Raw genomic sequence first — 14524 nt, 5'->3', positions numbered from 1 at the left:
AGTACCTCAGCAAGTTATTTGTTTTAAGAGAAGCTTTCTTTCACTATTATCTATAAACTGTGTAAGTTTAATGTAGACCTGTTTACTTTTTTGTTTTGTGTGGTACAAAAGTCCCAAAAGTACTCAAACCCTTTAAATATCCCACATCATTGTAAAGTAAAAACCAAAGTCTTTAATGGATTAGCGTTTGAGACCTTCTTGGTGGACGGATACTGAGTTTGTCTGTCAGTGAGTATTGAGTACTGTTTGGGTATTGCCAGCAGGGTCTGGGGTCATTTCTAGGTGTTGACGCATTGGATGATGGTAGGAATATTTTCATAGCTGTGGAGGTGTTTGTGTTTTATCTCAATGGCTTTAGTGGACCACTTACAGAACTATTTGTTCATTTGTCCAAAAAAATGTGAATGTAAACTGCCTTTGAGAAGCCCAAAGGCCTTCTGTATTGATTGTTTGAAAGTGAAATCGCACACTAACTACGAACACATTTATGAGGATACAAGAGTTGCAATGAGGTCTCAGCCCATTAAAGCCGGCAGGGTCGTGGCCATGGGATAAAGGATTAGATCCAAAGGCATGGCCACGACCCTGTAAGTTTTTAAATGGCAGTTTTAGACAGTGTCCCTACTTTTTTATTACAATTCATAGTGGGGTTTTTGTTAAAAAGCTTAACAATCCAGGAAAAACACTTTTCTCTGAATTTTCGATTTCTTTCTTGTACTCAGTTCCACGAAGGGTTAAATTGCATGTGACACTCGTTTGAAGGTTTTGCGTATGCATGCAAACTAACAGATTTTAACTTGAGTAGGCCTATGTATTGAATGCGTTTTGCATAAAATAGCACCAATGTAATCTTCCATTCTTTGTTCATACGTGTACTTTTAAACATTTTTAGCTGTATAACCTTTAATGGAGAAAATGTCAGGGATGTTTATTGATTCAAGTTCATTTGATATTTTCTTAAAATTTGTGCAAACAATGTTACTACTATGGCAAGTTTACTCCTAAGGGGTTGGGATTTGGATCTTTGATGAGGGTCTTGACTGAACCGTGTCCAGCCTTTCATATCCACCTTAGAATATTAATATGACACCAATTCCAAAGCAACTTCAACCATATATCCTTTAAACAAGAACCCAGTTGGTGTCCATGCTCCATCTCCCTTTTAATCAGTGGATTAATGAGAGGGGATTTAGTTGGATTCATCAAATATGCCATATTTTATTATGGGATTCCTCGCCATGTGGTAACCACATGTGGTTCCTCGGGTCAAAAGCTGATGATGTCCAGAGCATTAAGGTCATGACCTGAGGGCTTTGACCTACTTATGAGGTCAAAGTTAAGTTGGTTGGTCCAATCACTGATAAAGGACTACCAGTAGATGACCAACCTTGGGGTTCTTATTCATTCTTTCAGTACAAGATCCAGCTGTTTATGTTTGTGACCACTGTTGTAAGATCCAGCTGTTTATGTTTGTGACCACTGTTGTAGCCATGGTGGGTGAACTTATGTTTCGCCCAGCACTCTGAGCAAAATACACCGTGCTGTCCAGCACAGATTTCCCCCATATTGAACTTCAGCAATGATGGCCCCATATCTAAACATGAATAATTTTGTTGAACCTCTTGCCCTTGGTGGACTAAATTGGATTTAGGGCCCACCACTAGAATTGGTCTGTTTGTGACCCTTTTGTTGTCATTTGGGCAGGATGAACAAAATAGTTTTAAAAAAGCTCTGCAAAGTTGATGATGTAGATCTTGTTTTATTTACTGTTTATTTCTAAAATTGTCAAGAAGATGGGTGAAAATATTAATATGTTGTTACTCCATAATAGAATCATGGTTGTTTCCAGATTCTGCTAAGTTTGTTTCACCAAGTGCTGAATATCTTCTCTGTGAAACTTCTACATGGTTTAATTAGTGACTCAATTATATTGTACACATTAACCCTTTAGAAACAGGCCATTAATTTCTGTATGATCGTCACAAACTAGACATGATTTTTGTTTTTTAAATTGTTTCGTCTTGTAAAAGTGTCTTACAAATTTGATAAAAAACAGCGTCTATTTTGATTTAGAAACATGGATACATGTGTTAACATGAGAAACTTTCGTAATTCAAGTGAACCACAAGGGAAACTGACTGGGTAAATTTTGAAATGATTTTGGGGGTTGAACAAAGAATTGACTAGAGTGGGATTCGAACCAACGACCTCCGGATCAACGTGCCGGCGCTCTACCAACTGTCTACTGTAGCCAGGGATCACACCCAAATTACGATACAACCTGGGAAGCGGCAGCCAGGGGATCACCTTAAGGGGATGCAAATTTTTGTTTCAGATATAAACCACAAGGGAAACTGACTGGGTAAATTTTAAATTGACAAAGGTGATCCCCTGGCTGCCGCTTCCCAGGTTGTATCGTAATTTGGGTGTGATCCCTGGCTACACAGCAGTTAACGGTTGTATGGCTTCTGACTGGCACCCCCGAACAAAGATATTGACAAAATAGGGACACCGCCAATATAGGACTAGATAGCTCAGTTGGTAGAGCGCCGGCACGTTAATCCGGAGGACGTTGGTTCGAATCCCACTCTAGTCAATTCTTTGTTCTACCCCCCCCCCCCAAAAAAAAAAAGTAGTTCAAGTGAGTGACTTTTACATTGGCCTTTTTGGTTGATTGGAAGTAGGTCAGATTGAAGCCATTTATTTCACGCCATGTGCATTTTGCTACAAGCCGCTTCCAGCCGCTGTGGTCTCCGAAGGGTCGATGCAGTTTGTCTAAAACATCCAAACTATCATCATTATTTTCATTTGTTTGTTTCTTTTCAGATGGTTTTCCTGGTTTTAAAGTACTTCCCTCTGTCTATTCGTGACTCGAGTCAAGACACCAGCCACCCTGAGAGCTTCTACGTCAACATCTATGCAAAACATGCACTGATGGATACCTGAGCAAGTTTGTACAGTCTTCTCAACTTTTATTCCTTCATTCACTCGTTTTATTTTTATTTTTTTATATTTGTTTATTGATGTATATTTTTATGATTTTTTGGGGATATTCGGAATGATCACATCGGGGAAATCATTGTCGGGGTTCTATCTTGTTTGAATTGAGCAATCCATCAAGCTCTGTCCCTTTCCTAAACTGACAAATCATTGTCTTGTTTGGGCTCTCAACAAAAGAAAATATGTTAAAATATACAAGCAGACTTTTGGGTTTACTAGGTGGCAGCAGACTTACAAGGTAAAGTTAATGTTCCCAGGAAAATGCGCATGCTCAGAACGACATAAAGAAATGCCCATCCATAATGAGCTTTGGTCTGTGTTATAGTGGGCAGTGCACAATGGATCTTGCTGTTTCTCTGAAGCAATTAGTTACAAACAAGTCATACCATGTCCTAAATATCGAAACTAAAATTGCCAAAGGCAGCAAGTTGAAGAAGCCTGTCATAGAGGTAGGAAACATGCACTACATTATCCAAAACAAATCGATTGATCAATTGTTAGAAATAAAAGGTGCCAATGCATCTGTTGTTGCTCACAGCACAAACAGTAAACGCTAAAAAAACGTGTAGAATTTAAGTCAAGATCTGAAAATGGATGAATTCATGTTCTGATGAAGATGGCTCCACAATAAAGGTGCAGCTATAGAGAAGGCATGACCCAAGCCGCCCCCCCCCCCCCCCCCCTGCCTGTGTTTGCATCCTAGAATGCAAAGGGCTGAAATTTGGCAGTTAACGTTTTATAAACTAGAAACCAGAAAGTATTGTCAAGATCAGGTGTGGGGGTTTTCCGCTGAAATATTCCTATTTTTATGAAAATTTTCTTTCCAAATAAACAATTTCTTGTTTGGATCTGTCAATTTAAAGCGGCTTGATGTGAACTCCTCAACTAAATGAAAATTGTGGGTTCTGATTGTGAAAATCTGATTTTTTATTGATTGCAAAAAGAGGTTTATGTTATGTTTTTTGAAAACTAGAGGACATGAATTAATTTGACTCTGCAAAAACAATGACTTGTATCACAATTTTAATGAAGTTTTATTTACATAATTTTTTAAATCTGGATGGTTATGAAATTTAACAAAATGTCCCAGATTTATGAAATGTATTATATGCACAAGATAACAAAAGTATATTTTTTACTATTTTATGTATTTTACCACTTCACTTGATTTTTAGTTGGTACATGTTAAGTGTCTCTGCAAAACCTTCAAAGAATTCATTTCTGAATGTGGAATTATTGACAACAATAGGGATTCCAAGTGCAATTAATTAATTTAATTGTTTACTACTCCATTTAGGATAAAACAAAATCCTTATTTTTGTATTATCCTAGCACCGTTGTGTGATAGCACTGCACACTCAGTGCTATACCAGTCCTCAAATCTACTTGCTACTGAGGTGGGATTCGAATCCACGACCCTCGCATTCTAAAGCTGTCTTAACTGCTTGACCATCGTTGTTGAGAGGCTGGTTCAAATTATGTTATTAGTAGCGGGTACTGTGAAAAATAAATCTTAGATTTCATAAAATTGTTTTGCATATTTTGGAGCTACTGGCAAATGGAATTTAGTGATCAAGAATGGTCTCTAAAGTAATGTTTGCAAAAAGAAACATTATCGTCCATTTTTAAAAAACATTTGTTCATGGACTTTTTTCAAACTTTTTTAAACTGATACACATTTTTTATTTTATGAAATTTTATTTTATTACAATGAAGGACCTTACTGAGCTGACGATGTGAAGCCAGTCCAAACCACTGTTGCTTAAGTTGCTTGTTGAATCGAGTCATTCCTAACAAAACTACACCACAACATTTGATGAACCTTTCACTGGTATGGTTCATTTCTAGAGAATGAATTCCCTTTTTTTTTCCCAATAAAAAATACATCATATTATCCTTTTAAAGACACAACAATTATGTCTGTTTTTTGTGCGCTGTAAACTCGTTCATCAAATGTTTCAAAAAATGCAAGCTCCGTCCTCAGCGATATCTAACAGCGCTACCAAATCTGATTAACGATCAAATCCGCTATCAATTTACATAGGAAAAACTACCGTAATCTGCATTAATAACCATAGCTTACACTAATCCTGCCCTCCAGCAAAACTCTGGAATAGTGTCCGCTAAAGATCTCAATTGGGATTTGCTATATCTTTCCTTTGTTTGGATCAGATAAAACATGCTCAATGGAAAATGACTCAGTCATAAGCTCTTATTTTGCCAGAGGGGCTGAAAATGGAGATATCTCTGGAGTGTTGGAAGTCACACATCATGTTGGTTAAAGAACGGCTGATAGCCGCGGGGGTTAAATCAGAAAAACCAATTATGGGTGCAGACATTGATGATGGCAGACGCTACACTGATAAAAAGGAAGTTCTCTAATTTGAGGCTTTAGGGATTGAAAGAGACGAAAGTAGATGTGAGAGAAAATTGTTACAGTTGATGAATTTACGGCGGGACTTGATGTAGTTTCATGGTAAAACACCATTAGTAATTTGACAACACAAAGCTGTCAATCAAGTCAAGGCGAAGCGTTCAGAAGCAAGCTCGTGTGATGACGTTCAGAAAGAAACATAAATTATATTTTATTCATCTTGTTGCCATCATTCATTCATATAAAGATCAATTGCCATTCGATAGGCCTAAGTTCTTATGGTGATGTTGAGTTGCTAACGTGTGTGGTGTCAACTCCAAAACACATCATTGATTAGCAGGAAAATGTAATTAATTTTCACAATTCTGTAAAACCAAACATTAAGCAGATTAAAAACCTGGCAGCCATTTAAAAAACTAACACCCCTCCCATTATATCTAGTCTGTGATTATTGATTTGTATCCAAATACATTATTATGCAATTCTCTTTTAATGTAGTACATGTAGCTGCTGATATGCATTCAAAGCAAGTGCAGTGTCTGGCTTGTTTTGCCACTCTAACAAAATCATGTTTTAGTTGATCTATTAAAGGGAAGGTACACCTTTGGTAATTGGCAAAGACCAGTGTTCTCACTTGGTATGTCTCAACATATGCATAAAATAACAAACCTGTGAAAATTTGGGCTCAATCGGTCTTCAAAGTTGCGAGAAAATGATGAAAGAAAAAACACCCTTGTTGAACGAATTTGTGTGTGCTTTCAGATAGGAATAAAAGACTTCTAGCTAGAAGTCTTTTATTATTTTAGTGAGAAATTACCTCTTTCTCAAAATTACATTACTTCAGAGGGAGTCGTTTCCCACAATGTTTTATACTTTCAAGAGCTCTCCAATGCTCGTTACCAAGTCAGTTTTTAAGTTAATATTTGTTTTGAGTAATTACCAAACGTGTACCTTCCCTTTAAGTATTATTCTCTACAACATAAGTAGATAAGTAGATCATTTTCTGATCTTTTACTTTGAAATAATAAATGAACAATAACTCACAAAAGACTTGGAATCCCACAACTTTTGTGCCTCTATACTTATTTTCTGTTGGTCCTTCTCAGAGGTAAGGTTGGAGAAATATTGAAAACTGTTTTCGGTGAATTCATTATATTTTCAAAATAAATTTGTTGTACACTACATGTACAATCCCTGTAAATGTTTACTTTGTATTTAACTCTGTTTAAATTTAAAGGTGCCATCTCATCACACTTTCCCTGAACAATTTGTTCACTATCGAACTTTGACCTCTTCCATGACTAGCTGCATAGATAATGAGCTCTGTAAATAATTCACACACCCATTGCCAACTTTGGCTTCAATACTTTGAGCCACAGATGGGGTCAAAGGTGAACATGTGATAACACTAATAATTGTTCAGTGAAAGTGTAATGTGAGAGCACTTTTCATGTAAAGTACTGAAATGCCTAAAGTGTTTTGTTATCATTAATGTATATTTTACAACTGTATCAATGAAAGAGGGTGAGGTCGGGTCAGCCAAGGGTTTGTTGGTTGGGAACCAGGGATACCCTGTTTGGACGAAGAGGTTCCAATCGGGTGAGTGTATACCACAATTGGGGTATAGTATGGTTGCAAGTGATCCCTGTTAATTCGGGCTTCTAAACTTAATTTCTATGTAACTTCAATCATCAGATTTTAAAGGGCAATGTGTGTTGGGTTATGAAGTGAAAGATGTGTTGGGTTATGAAGCTGGAAGTGAAAGTAGTCTGGTCCTTTAGATACCATGTTACTATAGCGATAAGAGCATACAGGGAACCAGACAACAATGGCCATAGTTTTCGGAATGCCTTCACAATTGTATCTTGAGTAGATGATTTCAAGTTGTAGAACTTGTGCAAGTCTCTTGGAGTTAGGCCTATGCAGACCAAGTACAACTTTCTTCTTTACAAAATTAGACTTGTGAGAGTCTTGTAAAACAAGCTTAGAGTTCTAACAGTCCCTTCCGAGTCACAACTGTGACATGTTAATATTGTACTGCATATCATGTGTATTTGTGTGTGTGTAAAACCAGTGTGTGTAACACAACTCCTGTATTATATTAAAGTAACCAGCAATATGGTATTCATTGTACATTCAAATAATTATAGGCACAAAACATGTCTGTGTATCAGTCGATATTTATTATTGATTGTAATATTGATTGTTGATATTAATTTTCATTTTTGACTATCAAATAAGGATGTTGATATTAAGTATTGATTGTTGGTTAACTGATGTCAATTATTGTTATTGATTTAAGTATTGGCTGTTAAATCTTGATATGAAGTAATGTTTATTGATTACTGAGATTGATTAATCATATTGATTGTCAATATTGACTATTATTGATTATAGCATAGAGAACTAATTTTGTGTGTGTGCTAAAACATTGCATAACTATAAACTGACTTCCTCTGATTTGAATTGTATTGCAAGTAACATACAGTGTACAAAATGATCGGTCAGAACTAACACAGTCTGATATTGGAAAATAATGTATTAATAATTTTTTAGTTTTACCCAGAATTATTTTTATCACTAAAATTACCCAGGATATCAAACCATGCGTGGGCTGACACTGCTTTTATGTTTTGTTTAGTTTCAACATAATTATTTTAATTCTTAACAAAGATTTGTTCTATTACAATAAAATTGCACTGCATAGGCCTAGCTCATAAAACATTACAGAATAGAATATTGTCATGAAAATGGTCAATTTGCATTTTATAACTTCTTTAACAAAACTGTTTATTACAATTTTCAAAAGTACTAATGTTAGACTGTTGGGTTCTATTTTTGGTAACAATCCGTAGCTTTGTAAAATAAAGAATGCATAATTTCTCTGTTGGTTTTTTATTCCAATGACATTAACAGTGTCAATACTTGTTGCTCTTAAAGCCATTAGACACTTACGGTTAACAGTATTGTCCAAAGGCCCACACTTCATGTATCACAACTTGTATATAAAATAACAAACCTGTGAAAATTTAGGCTCAATCGGTCGTCAGAGTCGGGAGAAAACAACGAGAAAAACCCATCCTTGTTTCCGCAAGTTTCGCCGTGTCATGACATGTGTTTTAAATAAATCCGTCATTCTTGATATTGAGAATTAATAGTTGTTTTAATGTTTTCTCAAAAAGTAAAGCATTTCATGGAATAATATTTCAAGAGAAGTCTTTCACCATTACCTTCTGTAAACCCTGTAAGTTATTTTTTTTTTTTTTTTCTGTCTTGAAAGTGTCCAATGGCTTTAAACGGCAAATTATTTTTCTAAATTATCAATGATTTGGTAAAATATTAACTCCATGACAATGTTTCTGCAGTTAACTATTTTTTAAAGAATCTTATTTACCAGTATATTTTACATTGTTTTAAAACCACTGCCTTAATTACAAACGTCCCATATAACACCCTCTGTTAATGAGATTCCATATTTAATGTGCTTAGATTTTAACAGACTTAGGAAAATCATCTGGTTTGCAAGTTGGAGATTAGGGAGTTTGTAGAAAGGAGGTTGGTATGAGATCAAGTTGTTGGGAAAAGCTTCTTTTGTGCAACAGTTTATCTGTTATGTTTAAGGAGTATCACAATTAAAGAAAGCACAAAATTAACTTTTTCTTTCTTGTTTCATTGTTTTTGCTGTTGTTGAAAGTTAAACCTGTTTGTATCAATTTGTATCATAACTTTCCCAGTCCTGCAGTTTACAGATTGTGTAATTATGACAAGTTTCATCACATTCTTGGAGCCCTGATATCAGTGTTTGAAGAAACTTTATAAATTTGGGTTTTAAAGGGTCTGTGTATGGTTGGCAATGACTCTGATCATTAATGGCAAAAATAACTTATGTGGTGATAAGTACAGCGGCTTTCAAATTTTTTTAAAAGCATTTTCCGAGTACTACGGTAATACACTTCTAATACCCCCAAAACAAATTAATTTAAAAAAAATAAAATACAAAATAAATTAATAAATAAAAAAATTATAATAAGAAGTGTAACCACAGTAACATTTCTCATATTGTGAACTGTTCCAAATACCAAGGTATACTTTGCCTTTTGTGGTGAAGTTTGTCCACATTTTCGTGGTAGTTACTTTCTGGGGTTGTAAGAAACAATTCCAACGGCTGACCTGCCAAAAATAAGAAATCTGAAGAGAAAAAAAATGATTGGTTTTTAAGTATTTTTGAATAATTATCATTGCTGTGGGAAGTTAGTGTGGTGCACCCATTAATATAATACTCTGCGGCAAGTTAGTTATAGCGCCCTCTGTTGGTATAATTTGTATTTCGCCTGGATTCTTTCTGTGATGTGGCCATGGGTGCACTCCACCAAATAATCTCCCATAACACACAGTGCAAAATGCTACATATTCAAAAAATACACGAAAAATACTTAAAAGTCTCACAGCTTTTAACTTGAAAGGGAAAATTATTGATTGACTATTGAACTGTTATTCTCTGCTCAATTTCATATGGGGAGTCCCTGGGCCCGTCGAGTTATTCTCCCTCCAAGTAAAAACACCCCTTCACAGGTCTAATTTCAAAACCTCCAAGCATCAATCTTTAAAAATGTCCCTCTACACCTCTCAGCAAATAGGACCATTTATTTCAGGGCCTATGTCATCCAAAATACCTCAAGCTGGAAGTCAACATCACCCAGGTCATAATTGGGCAACATTTTTACACTGAAACACTTTCTGGGGGCTCTCAAATCTGTCTAAATATTATAATGAGCTCGATGCTCTGTATTCTCCTATTTGGTGGGGTGCACCCCCCTCGTGGGTGCAGCGAAAATGACTTGTGTTTCTCAGGCAATGGTATTACCTTGATCTGTGTTAATGTGGACGGCGTCGCACTAGTCTGGCTCTATTTGGGACTTTCCGGTAAACTTTGGCAGTTACAGTGAATGTCCCCAGGCGTCAAAATGTTGGCTCCAAATGTTGAAACAATGTAAGCCCACTGATCTAGGATCAGTGTGTATGTCTGACTGGTTGTTTGTTTGTTAGGCTGGGGTATTTGTTTCTTTGTTTGTTTGTTTGTTGTTTGAAGTTTTGTCACCTTGAAGAAGAGAAAACATATCCAAGGACTGTTTCCCCTTAACGAGACATCCTCCAAAACATCAGATCAACCGAAGGAAATTAAATATAAACAGTCAGTAATAACAGACAATTTTGTTGTAATCGGCAGGAGACACAAACACTTATGTTTAGTCTTGAAATAATCACACCTATGATATAAAACCTAACTATTTTTAGCCACAGTTTGTCTTCAGCGGCCGCGGCCATGTTTTGCTTAGTAGTTGTGGTCGTCACATACGCAGACATGAGGGTTACGTTCCTTTCGATCCCGCCCTAACCAAAACACAAATCAACCGCAAATTTAATTTAATATTTTGATTTTGCCGCAGCCCACCTGAGCTTTTTACTCAATATTAAGGTCATACTGGAGACTCTTCTTTGATAAAAACAACACACAAAAGGTCCCCTATGCATTTTCTGTTGCTAATCAAATACATGTAAACAGATTACTTTAATAGTCGTTGAAGGGAAATAATGCACTTGGAACGCAGCCTCGTACACGGGGCGGCACGGCGACTAGCCTCGTGGGTGAAATGTTACATATTCACGGCCTGCAAATCACCAAGGTCGCGGTCAGGATTTCACCATTTGAGATAATTAGACCTTGCACCATCGAACCGTAAAAATGTCTTGGTTTGAATAAAGAATGTATACAAACTAAAACTTGTGAAATTTTCAGCTTGGTGTGTTTTCTCACGTCTGAGGAAAAGGTGAACAAATAAAAAATGCGCTTCAAACATCACTTTGATGAACTGAACAAACATAGCTCGTAACTACGCCTCTTTTTCTTACCGTTCCTTCATTTTCTGCCACGGACCGTGAACATTTTTGATGGATTATATCACCCTTTCAAACAAAAGTGAGTTCGTAATTTTTTTCCCCCAATTACTTTGCCATTTGGAGAACAAATTATGAGTTGGTGTGAAGTGCATGTACTGACATAGTTTTGGGGTATTAAATGTCCTGTTAAATATTATTATTTATGGTTGCTAAAGATGGCAAATTAATCAAGGAGCTAATTGACAATTAATAAATAAGCAGATTTTCAAGTTTACCGGTACTCTTGGATGAAATCTATGATCCAGTGCCAAGTGTCCAGAGCAATATTCTCCCCTGAGATACACAAGGCTCTCGGGAACAACGTGCTGCACCAATCCCTGGCTAATTGTTTACCCAAACACCAAATTTGATGAATATTCACATGTTGTCTGTAATCTTTACTGGGGCTAAAGCATGCATGTTTAACTGTCTTTCAAAAAGAGAAACACAAACAAACAAACAAACACCCCCAAAAAACGAACGAACACACAAACGAACGATCGAACAAACACCCCTACAAACAAACAAACAAACAAACAAACAAACAAACAAACAAAAGACAAACAAACAAGCAAAAACAGTTATTGCATTAGCCCTGTCACATTCGTTTCCATTAAAGCCAGTGGACACTATTGTAATTGTCAAAGACCAGTCTTCTCACTACTTGGTGTATCTCAACATTATGCATAAAATAACAAACCTATGAGTATTTGAGCGCGATCGGTCGTCGGAGTTGCGAGATAACTATGAAAGAAAGAAAAAAACACTCTTGTCACACGAAGTTGTGTGCTTTCAGATGCTTGATTTCGAGACCTCAAGTTCTAAACTTGAGGTCTCGAAATCAAATTCATGGAAAATTACTTCTTTCTCCAAAACTACGTCACTTCAGAGGGAGCCGTTTCTCACAATGTTTTATACTATCAACCTCTCCCCATTACTCGTTACCACGTAAGGTTTTATGCCAATAATTATTTTGTGTAATTACCAATAGTGTCCACTGCCTTTAAAATACATTGTTTAAGCATATAAAGACAAAGAAGAGGAAGAACTAATTTTTGACAATGTTTTATGGGCAGCAGGCGTCTAATTAAAAACGCGGGTGCATGGAGTAGGGTGGGGACGGAGTGCGGGCGGGTAAAGTAACAGGGAAACGCAAGTTTGCATGGAGTAGGGTGGGGACGGAGTACGGGCGGGTAAAGTAACAGGGAAACGCAAGTTTGCATGGAGTCGGGTGGGGACGGAGTACGGGCGGGTAAAGTAACAGGGAAACGCAAGTTCACGTGCCAACAAGTTGTCCTTTTCGTTTTCCGTTTATTTTTATTTTTATGCAGGACTGTCTACTTTCACAAAATATACGAGAGTGTATCGCGAGGGAAGAAACAAAAACAGGAAACTTGAGTGTCATGGTCTGCGAAAATATTATGTTTGGGTTAGTTTTGTGTTTTAAAATCTAGTTGTTAGCCAAAAGATATTGTACAAAACTTCTAGAAAATCTTGTTTTTTATTGTACCGTTTTCTCCCTTGAAAAGTCTGCACAGCCGCTAGTAAGAATTGAAAATTATGATATTGTTCACAATTTGCGCGTACATAACTCACACGTATCAACCTGCATATTGTTTCGATCTAGCGATTTGTTTTCCCTTTAAATGACTGACGTAAAATTTAAACCATGTATTTTTAAAATGATTGTTTAATGTGTAGGTTATTTTAACACAGCATATGGATTAAACATTAAAACTAATTATCTCATTCTTCCAAAAATAAGTAGAGTGATCGATTACACAAATAATACAGAGTTTCATTCTGAAATATGTAATTTCCATTTCATTCGGTCTGGTATTAAAATGATTAAGAACGGTTTCGTCTCATTGCCTGTTTATCTCATAACGAGTTCAGGTTCGCCTTGTATCAGATGGTTTTAAGAGAATTGTTTTTCAAATCACACATGTTTTACAGGCAAAGATTACGGCGGCGTGTTTTCTACTGTCGCTTACAATTCATCGCCAGAAAGGAGGCGTTATTACAATTTTGGTCGGTGCTCTTGACCGAAAATTACAAGGAGAATTATTCTGCACATTTTGGGGTAGAAGGGAAAAGTCATCACATCGGTTTTATAGAGAGTAACTTGTGTTCTGTTAGAGGCTATACAATCAAATAGCAGTCTACTTCTAAAATTTACATTTTAATTCATGGCAATGGACATCGTTGGTATTGTCCAAGACCAGTAGGCACATTCTCACTTGGTGTATCGCAACCGAACGCATAAAATAACAAATTATTTGTGAAAATGTTGACTCTATTGCTCATTGAGTGTCATGGCCGAGTGGTTAAGAGCATCGAATTCAAGTTCTGGTGCTGATTCACCGGAGTGTGGGTTCGAATCCCGGTCGTGACACTTGTGTCCTTGAGCAAGACACTTTACTATAATTGCTTCTCTTCACCCAGGGGTATAAATGGGTACCTGCGAGGGTAGAGGTTGTTATTGTGTATGAAAAAGCCACAAGCGCCTTACAGGCAGCTCAGGGCTGTATACTCCCAAGGGAGCTGAGAAACATTACAGGGATGTTATTGGCCCCATGACCAGGGCACTAATGTAAAGAGCATTGATACGGTTATTGTGAAATGCGCTATATAAGAATTTGTTATTATTATTATTATTATTATTATTGCAGTTAGTTATTAGAAAATAGTGAACAAAAGTACACACCCTTGGTGCACCCCTTTTTGTGTTTTTACATGCCTGAATAAAAGGCCTCATCAGGCCTACAGTATTTTAACATTGAGTGAGAAATGTTACTTCTTTCTCAAAAACTACGTTACTTCAGAGGGAGCCGTTTCACACAATGCTTTATGTACTATCAACAACCCTCTCCATTGCTCGTTACCAAGTCAGTTTTTGTGCTAACAATTATTTCGAGTAGTTACAAAATAGTGTCCAGTGCCTTCTGATAGTTTACTTTTTCATTGTTATTTTTAGACAAATGAAATAGCTAAATAAAGTTATTTGACGTTTTGAGGCAAATTTTGCAATGCTACATTAAAATTCAACAAACCTGCAATGGTTTAGTGCAACAGCATTTTATCACAATTTTTTCTAACAGAAAGTTGGTGCTTATCACAATTTTTTCTAACAGAAAGTTGGTGCTTATCAGAAATAACATCTAATACCATAACTGGAATTGACCCTTCTCAATCAGTATAAAAGTAACTGCT

At 36.4% G+C, this 14524-nt stretch overlaps 1 protein-coding gene across 1 annotated transcript in view; it reads left to right on the top strand.

The window, feature by feature from the left end:
• The window catches only part of LOC117302252 (phosphatidylinositol 4,5-bisphosphate 3-kinase catalytic subunit alpha isoform-like), a 63570-nt gene extending 59891 nt beyond the window's left edge, over window positions 1-3679 (top strand). Inside the window, exon 20 of the mRNA XM_033786105.1 lies at window positions 2827-3679. The gene's annotated coding sequence lies outside the window, so the exon portion shown is untranslated. The remainder of the gene's footprint in view (window positions 1-2826) is intronic.
• The last annotated feature ends 10845 nt before the right edge of the window (window positions 3680-14524 follow it).

The sequence above is a fragment of the Asterias rubens genome, chromosome 18 (assembly GCF_902459465.1).
Source record: "Asterias rubens chromosome 18, eAstRub1.3, whole genome shotgun sequence".
Lineage (NCBI taxonomy): Eukaryota > Metazoa > Echinodermata > Asteroidea > Forcipulatida > Asteriidae > Asterias > Asterias rubens.
This window is presented reverse-complemented; position numbering and strand designations above follow the sequence as displayed.